A 7,492-nucleotide genomic window follows, 5' to 3' on the forward strand; every position below is an offset into this window, starting at 1 on the left:
AATTTATTTTCTAGGAATACCACAGGTAGATGCTAGGATCTCCTGGAAAGTCACAAAGTGGCAAAATGTTATTTATTTATTTATTTATTTATTTATTTATTCATTCATTCATTCATTTAGTGTGTGTGTATGTGCATGCAGGTATATGTATATGTGTCATTTCCATATATATATATATATATATATATATATATATATATATATATATATATATATATATGTATGTATTTGCCAAAGGTCAGCCTTGAGTGTTATTTACAGGAGCTGACTACCTTATTTATTGAGACAGGGATCCGGATTGGCCTGGAGCTTGCTGGAGAGGGTAGGCTTGCTGGTCAAGAAGCCCCCAGATAACTGGCTTTTCTGCCTCCCCAGCACCTGGATGATAAGGGTAGGTTGTGGGGATCAATCTAGGGACTTCCTGCTTATGTGGCAAGGACTTTACCAACTAAGCTTTGTCATTCGTTATAAAGTGTGATTGAACATCATTGACTGATAACACTACATGAGCAAAAGAGGTTTGATAAACTGTTGTAGATCTTAGTGCAGAAAAGATATCCCTCAGCCTAGAGTTATTAGTGTTTTTATTTAAGGGATGCCAATTTTCTACTCAGAAATTAGGGCCTCCAGAACATATGTTCAGGTGTGAATCACTCTGCTTATTTGGCCAAAGATAATTGTGTTATCCTCCACATTGATGACGGTCCTGGGGCTCTGGACTGCTTTTCCAAGGGTAGCATCACATATTCCTAGACCTAGACATCCTAGTATTGAGTTAATGAGGTCTTTCCCCTCTTTTTCTTTCTTTTTAATTAGGTATTTATTTCATTTACATTTCCAATGCTATCGCAAAGGTCCCCCACACGCTCCCCGACCCACTCACCCAACCACACATGCACACTTCTTGGCCCTGGCGTTCCCCTGTACTGAGGCAGATAAAGTTTGCACGACCAATGGGCCTCTCTTTCCACTGATGGCCGACTAGGCCATCTTCTGATACATATGCAGCTAGAGACACGAGCTCCAGGGGCTACTGGTTAGTTCATATTGTTGTTCCACCTATAGGGTTACAGACCCCTTCAGCTCCTTGGTTACTTTCTCTAGCTCCTCCATTGGGGGTCCTGTGATCCATCCAATAGCTCACTGTGAGCATCCACTTCTGTGTTTGTTAGGCTCCGGCATAGTCTCACAAGAGACAGCTATATGTGGGTCCTTTCAGCAAAATCTTGCTAGTGTATGCAATGGTGGCAGCGTTTGGAAGCTGATTATAGGATGGATCCCTGGATATGGCAGTCTCTCGATGGTCCATCCTTTCGTCACAGCTCCAAACTGTGTCTCTGTAACTCCTTCCATGGGTGTTTTGCTCCCAATTCTAAGAAGGGGCAAAGTGTCCACACTTTGGTCTTCGTTCTTCTTGAGTTTCATGTGTTTAGCAAATTGTATTTTATATCTTGGTTATTCTAAGTTTCTGGGCTAATATCCACTTATCAGTGAGTACATATTGTGTGAGTTCCTTTGTGATTGGGTTACCTTACTCAGGATGATGCCCTCCAGGTCCATCCATTTGCCTAGGAATTTCACAAATTCATTCTTTTTAATAGCTGAGTTAGTACTCCATTGTGTAAATGTACCACATTTTCTGTATCCATTCCTCTGTTGAGGGGCATCTGGGTTCTTTCCAGCTTCTGGCTATTATAAATAAGGCTGCTATGAACATAGTGGAATATGTGTCCTTCTTACCAGTTGGAACATCTTCTGAATATAAACGAAGGAGAGGTATTGCGGGATCCTCCAGTAGTACTATGTCGAATTTTCTGAGGAACCACAAGACTGATTTCCAGAGTGGTTGTACAAGCTTGCAATTCCACCAACAATGGAGGAGTGTTCCTCTTTCTTCACATCATCGACAGCATCTATTGTCACCTGAATTTTTTTTATCTTAGCCATTCTGACTGGTGTGAGGTGGAATCTCAGGGTTGTTTTGATTTGCATTTCCCTGATGATTAAGGATGCTGAACACTTTTACAGGTGCTTCTCGGCCATTCGGTATTCCTCAGGTGAGAATTCTTTGTTTAGCTCTGAGCCCCATTTTTTAATGGGGTTATTTGATTTTCTGGAGTCCACCTTCTTGAGTTCTTTATATATATTGGATATTAGTCCCCTATCTGATTTAGGATAGGTAAAGATCCTTTCCCAATCTGTTGGTGGCCTTTTTGTCTTATTGACAGTGTCTTTTGCCTTGCAGAAGCTTTGCAATTTTATGAGGTCACATTTGTCAATTCTCAATCTTACAGCACAAGCCATTGCTGTTCTATTCAGGAGTTTTTCCCCTGTACCCATATCTTCAAGGCTTTTTCCTATTTTCTCCTCTATAAGTTTCAGTGTCTCTGGTTTTATGTGGAGTTCCTTAATCCACTTAGATTTGACCTTAGTACAAGGAGATAGGAATAGATCAATTCACATTCTTCTACATGATAAAAGCCAGTTGTGCCAGCACCATTTGTTGAAAATGCTGTCTTTTTTCCACTGGACGGTTTTTGCTCCCTTGTCAAAGATCAAGTGACCATAGGTGTGTGGGTTCGTCTCTGGGTCTTCAGTTCTATTCTATTGGTCTTCTTGTCTGTTGCTATACCAGTACCATGCAGTTTTTTTTTTTTTTTTTTTTTTTTAATCACAATTGCTCTGTAGTACAGCCATGGTGATTCCACCGGAGGTTTTTTATCCTTGAGCAGAATTTTTGCTATCATAGGTTTTTTTGTTATTCCAGATGAATTTGCAGATTGCCCTTTCTAATTCGTTGAAGAATTGAGTTGGAATTTTGATGGGGTTTGCATTGAATCTGTAGCTTGTTTTTGGCAAAGTAGCCATTTTTACTATATTGATCCTGCCAATCCATGAGCATGGGAGATCTTTCCATCTTCTGAGATCTTCCTCAAGTTCTTTCTTCAGAGACTTGAAGTTTTTATCATACAGATTTTACACTTCCTTAGTCAGAGTCACGCCAAGATATTTTATATTATTTGTGACTATTGTGAAGGGTGTTGTTTCTCCAATTTCTTTCTCAGCCTGTTTATTCTTTGTGTAGAGAAAGGCCATTGATTTATTTGAGTTAATTTTATATCCAGCTATTTCATTGAAGCTGTTTATCAGGTTTGGGGATTCTATGGTAGATTTTTTAGGGTCACTTCTATATACTATCATAATCATCTGCAAAACGTGATATTCTGACTTCTTCCTTTCCAATTTGTATCCCCTTGATCTCCTTTTGTTGTCGAATTGCTCTGGCTAGGACTTCAAGTACAATGTTGAATAGGTAGGGAGAAAGTGGGCAGCCTTGTCTAGTCCCTGATTTTAGTGGGATTGCTTCCAGCTTCTCACCATTTACTTAGATGTTGGCTCTGGTTTGCTGTAGATTGCTTTTATCATGTTTAGGTATGGGCCTTGGATTTCTGATCTTTCCAAAACTTTTACCATGAAGGGGTGTTGGATTTTGTCAAATGCTTTCTCAGTATCTAACGAGATGATAATGTGGTTTTTGTCTTTGAGTTTGTTTATATAGTGGATTATGTTGACGGATTTCTGTATATTAAACTATCCCTGCATCCCTGGAATGAAACCTACTTGGTCAGGATGGATGATTGTTTTGATATGTTCTTGGATTCCGTTAGTGAGAATTTTATTGAGTTTTTTTTTCATCAATATTCATAACTAAAATTTGGTTTGATGTTCTCTATCTTTGTTGGGTCTTCCTGTGGTTTAGGTATCAGAGTAATTGTGGCTTCATAGAATGAATTGGGTAGAGTACCTTCTGCTTGTATTTTGTGGAATAGTTTGTGAAGAACTGGAATTAGATATTTTTTGAAAGTCTGATAGAACTCTGCACTAAACCCATCTGGTCCTGGGCTTTTTTTTGGTTGAGAGACTATTAATGACTGCTTATATTTCTTTAGGGGATATAGGATTGTTTAGATCATTAACCTGATCCTGATTTAACTTTGGTACCTGATATCTGTCTAGAAATTTGTCCATTTCATCCAGGTTTTCCAGTTTTGTTGAGTATAGTCTTTTGTAGAAGTATCTGATGGTGTTTTGGATTTCTTCATGATCTGTTGTTATGTCTCCCTTTTCACTTCTGATTTTGTTAATTAGGATGGTGTCCCTTTGCCCTTTAGAGAGTCTAGCTAAGGGTTTATCTATCTTGTTGATTTTCTCAAAGAACCAGCTCATCCTCATTTGGTTGATTCTTTGAATATTTCTCCTTGTTTCCACTTGGTTGATTTTGCCCCTGAGTTTGATTATTTCCTGCTGTCTACTCCTCTTGGGTGAATTTGCTTCCTTTTTTTCTAGAGCTTTTAGGTGTTTTGTCGAGCTGCTAGTGTGTGCTCTTTCTAGTTTCTTTTTGGAGGCACTCAGAGCTATGAGCTTTCCTCTTAAAAATGCTTTCAATGTGTCCCATAAGTTTGGGTATGTTGTGGCTTCATTTTCATTAAACTCTAAAAAGTCTTTAATTTCTTTCTTTATTCCTTCCTTGACCAAGGTATCATTGAGAAGAGTGTTGTTCAGTTTCCACGTGATTAAGGAAAAGTAATTGTTGCTTCCCATTATTTTTGCTCTTAGAGTTGGCATTCTGTTCTTGTGGCTGTCTTCTTTTAGGTTTGTTGCAGGATTACTTTCTTGCTTTTTGTCTGGTGTAGTTTCTGTCCTTGTATTGTTTTTGTTTTTTCTGTTGTTATCCTTTGAAGGGCTGGATTTGTGGAAAGATAACGTGTGAATTTGGTTTTGTCATGGAATACTTTGGTTTCTCTGTCTATGATAATTGAAAGTTTGGCCGGGTATAGTAGCCTGGGCTGGCATTTATGTTCTCTTAGTGTCTGTATAACATCTGTCCAGGATCTTCTGGCTTTCATAGTCTCTGGCAAAAAATCTGGTGTAATTCTGATAGGCCTGCCTTTATATGTTATTGGACCTTTTTCCCTTACTGCTTTTAATATTCTATCTTTATTTAGTGCATTTGTTGTTCTGATTATTATTTGACTGGAGGAATTTCTTTTCTGGTCCAGTCTATTTGGAGTTCTGTAGGCTTCTTGTATGTTCATGGGCATGTCATTCTTTAGGTTTGGGAAGTTTTCTTCTATAATTTTGTTGAAGATATTTGCTGGCCCTTTAAGTTGAAAATCTTCATTCTCATCTACTCCTATTATCCGTAGGTTTGGTCTTCTCATTATGTCCTGTATTTCCTGGATGTTTTCAGTTAGGATCTTTTTTTGGGGGGGGTCCACAGATGCAGTTACCAAATTTTATTGATTGATTGATTGATTGATTGGCGGCACCAGAGATTGAACTAAGGACCTGTTTTATATTTACAAACCCCTTTCTTCGTCTGGCAGGTGCATGAGGCTTATTTATCTGATAAGAGTTAAGAGGATAATTACAACGGGACTGAAGAAGCACAGCCCACTGTTCAGGGGCCTAGGCGAAGCAGATAGCAAGTCAAGAAACGAAGGGTCATCTCAGACTTGGAGAGTGATGTTGGTGGCTCTGATGTAGAATTCAAGCCAGACACTAAGCAGGAAGGAAGCAGTGATGATGTGAGCAGTGGAGTTGGGGACAGCGATAGTGAGGACCTGGGCACCTTCAGCAAAGGTGCTCCAAAGTGGAAGAGAGTCATGGTTGCTCAGGGTGGACTTAGAAGGAAAACTCTGAAGAAGGAAACAGGCTCAGCCAAAGGAGCAACTCGCATTCTGTCAGAAACCAAGAGTACCTTGAGTGCTTTTTCTGCCCCTCAGAATTCTGAATCCCAGACCCACATCAGGAGAGGAGGTAACAACAGTAGTGGACCCACTATTTGGTATCACGAAACTTTAGAATGGCATAAGCCAGAAAAGAGAAGAGATGAGCACAGGAGATACCCTGATCATCCTGAATTTAATCCTACTACACTGTATGTGCCTGAAGAGTTCCTCAATTCTTGTACTCCAGGGATGAGGAAGTGGTGGCAGTTCAAGTCTTAGAACTTTGATCTTGTCATCTTTTATAAGGTGGGGAAGTTTTATGAATTGTATCACATGGATGCTGTTATTAGAGTTAGTGAACTGTGGCTGATATTCATGAAGGGCAACTGGGCCCATTCTGGTTTTCCAGAGATTGCATTTGGCCTATTCTCGAATTCCTTGGTGCAGAAGGGCTATAAGGTAGCATGGGTGGAACAGACGAAGACTCCAGAAATGATGGAGGCATGATGCTTGAAGATGGCACACGTATCCAAGTTTGATAGAGTGGTGAGAAGGGAGATTTGCAGGATCATTACCAAGGGCACACAGACCTACAGTGTGCTGGATGGTGATCCCTCTGAGAACTACAGTAGGTATCTTCTTAGCCTCAAGGAGAAGGAGAAAGAGACTTCTGGTCACACTCATGTGTATGTTGTTTGCTTTGTGGACACTTCACTGGGCAAGTTTTTCATAGGCCAGTTTTCAGATGACCGCCACTGTTCCAGATTTAGGACTCTAGTGGCACACTATCCTCTAGTACAAATTTTGTTTGAGAAAGGAAATCTCTTAACAGAAACCAAAACCGTCTGAAAGGGTTCACTGTCATCTTGTCTTCAGGAAGGTCTCATACCAGGTTCCCAATTTTGGGATGCCACTAAGACTTTGTGAACACTCCTTGAAGGAGGGTACTTTACTGGAAATGGAGGCAGTAGTACAGTGCTGCCTCTGGTGCGTAAAGGAATGAGCTGGGAGTCAGATTCTGTTGGGTTGACAGCAAGATAGGAGAGTGGATTGGCTCTCTCTGCTCTAGGTGGTATTGTTTTCTACCTCAAAAATGTCTGATTGACCAGGAGCTTCTGTCAATGGCTAATTTTGAAGAGTATTTCCCTTTGGATTCTGACATGCTCAGCACAGTAAAACCTAGTGCTGTCTTTACTAAAGTCAGTCAGCGAATGGTGCTAGACGCAGTGACATTAAACAACCTTGAGATTTTCCTGAATGGAACAAATGGCTCTACTGAAGGGACCCTGCTAGAGAGACTGGATACTTGCCATAACCCCCTTTGGCAAGTGGCTCTTAAAACAGTGGCTTTGTGCCCCCCTCTGCAGCCCTTCTGCCATCAGTGACCGTATAGATGCTGTGGAAAATCTGATGGCCGTGCCTGACAAGGTCACTGAAGTTGCAGACCTCTTAAAGAAGCTGCCAGATCTTGAGAGGCTACTGAGTAAGATTCATAATGTTGAGTCTCCCCCAAAGAGCCAGAAGAGTTAGGATCTTTTTGCATTTTGCATTTTCTTTGATTGTTGTGCCTATGTTCTCTATGGAATCTTCTGCACCTGAGATTCTCTCCTCCATCTCTTGTATTCTGTTGCTGATGCTCACATCTATGGTTCCAGATTTCTTTCCTAGGGTTTCTATGTCCAGTGTTGCCTCACGTTGGGTTGTCTTTATTGTGTCTACTTCCCTTTTTAGGTCTAGTATTGTTTTGTTCATTTCCATCA

General features: G+C 40.4%; 1 pseudogene; it reads left to right on the top strand.

Moving 5' to 3' along the window:
* Positions 1 to 5,390: 5,390 nt before the first annotated feature.
* On the top strand, positions 5,391 to 7,262 carry LOC110292400 (DNA mismatch repair protein Msh6 pseudogene; annotated as a pseudogene).
* Positions 7,263 to 7,492: the final 230 nt, after the last annotated feature.

This window comes from Mus caroli, unplaced genomic scaffold, assembly GCF_978045245.1.
Source record: "Mus caroli unplaced genomic scaffold, Mus_caroli_1 scaffold_6, whole genome shotgun sequence".
Lineage (NCBI taxonomy): Eukaryota > Metazoa > Chordata > Mammalia > Rodentia > Muridae > Mus > Mus caroli.